Source organism: Penaeus monodon, chromosome 26 (assembly GCF_015228065.2).
Source record: "Penaeus monodon isolate SGIC_2016 chromosome 26, NSTDA_Pmon_1, whole genome shotgun sequence".
Taxonomy (NCBI): Eukaryota; Metazoa; Arthropoda; class Malacostraca; order Decapoda; family Penaeidae; genus Penaeus; species Penaeus monodon.
In genome coordinates this window covers 3,869,791-3,871,550 of record NC_051411.1, presented here as the reverse complement: position 1 = coordinate 3,871,550, position 1,760 = coordinate 3,869,791, and positions in this window count along the sequence as shown.

Below are 1,760 nucleotides of genomic sequence, written 5' to 3'. Positions count from 1 at the left end.
CATCATGATCATCATCATCATCATCATCATCATCATCATCATCATCAACATCACCATCATCATCATTATATATATATGTATATATATATATATATATATATATATATATATATATATATATATATATATATATGTGTGTGTGTGTGTATTTTTTTTTTTCATGAAAGATGAATCATTTAGCTTATTCATATTTTTTCTCTATCTAATCTAAGAGAAAAAAATATATGATAATAATAATAACAATAATAAGAATAATAAGAAATAACAATAACCCTGGATCACGAGCATCGACCATTGACACGAGATAATAGGTGCAAGAATATATAATGGAGATCCTGGTCAGTGTCAATGACGTAACGTATAAAAGTATATTAGTTCTATTATCGTGGTGAATATATACCGTATAAAAACGTCATTCTAAATGTATGGGAATCTTAAGTTCTAAATCTAAATCAGGTTTTCCTTCGTTCAGTTGTTTTGCCACTCTTAGAAGTCGCTATATATTTTAAGGTGTTCAAAACCTGAATGAAATAGGCACGTGGATAATGAGTAATTGTATCTCCTTTGTTATTAAAAAATGAATGCAGACGAATATGAGTTAATATGTAAAGGAAATTAGTTTAGAGTGAATGAAGGACTGTGACAGATTGCAAATATACAGGAGATATTGATTTAGAGCATAATTTTTAAATAAAGAAACATCAGTAAAAAAAACCCTAAAAATTATTTTTACATTTTGGAAGAGAGGAAAAGAAAAAAACCTGTTTTTTTAATGCATTCGGGTTTAAAAACTTTTTAAAAAAAAGGGACGGGTTTTTTGTAAAAGATTTTATTTTAAAATATATATATATATATATATATATATACATATAATATATATATATTTTTATTTATAAATATATATATAATATATTAAAATAAGCATTTGTTTTCAGAAAAAGAAATCCAAATATTTGCTTACATCTTGGGACAGAAAAAAAACCTTTTTCTTTAAGGATTTGGTAAAAAAAACATAGGAAAGAGATGAAAATTTGTCCAACCTTTTTTTTTTAAAACTTTTTTTTTAAGTTTTATGTTTTCACCTATTCGTACACAGGAATTGATGAGAAGTCCTACCCGTTGTTTGCATCTTAGAACAAAAGCTAATGGACACAAAGCTATTTTTTCTTAATGCTTTAGGGAAGACTGAAGTAATTTTTTCCCTTTTTTTTTTTTTATACCAAGTTTTTTAGTGTATTTGAACACTGATGGAAAACAGAAAAAAAAAAACCTAAATTTTTTTTTGGGGCCTTGGAATAGAGCAAAAAAAACCCTATTTTCTGGTTTGCAAAATCCCCTTTTAGTACTTTAAAAATCACCCAATCATAAACGGGAAAATCGAAAAGGGAAAATTCTCCCATTTTGGAATAGAAGCTAATAGAATAAAACCCATTTTCTTAATGCACCTTGGGAAGGAGGCGGAGCTTCTCAGGTGGTGGGGGACTGACCCCTTTTTTTTTTTCCCGAGGGGGGTTCCCCGGTTTGGGGCCCGGGTGAGGGTCGGAAGGGACTCAGGTTTTTTTGGGGGGGGGAGGGGGGCCCTCGTGGAAAGACCCAGGGGGGGCGGAGGGGTTTGGTTCGGGGTTACTGTTGCAGGTTGTTGCAGGGATGGGGGGGAAAGGGGGTGGGTTATAGGGTGTTTTGATGGGGCGAGAGGGAAGGGGGAGGGGGGGGGAATGTGGCGGAGGAAAAGGGTTTGGGAAAGGGGGTTGGGGGAAGTT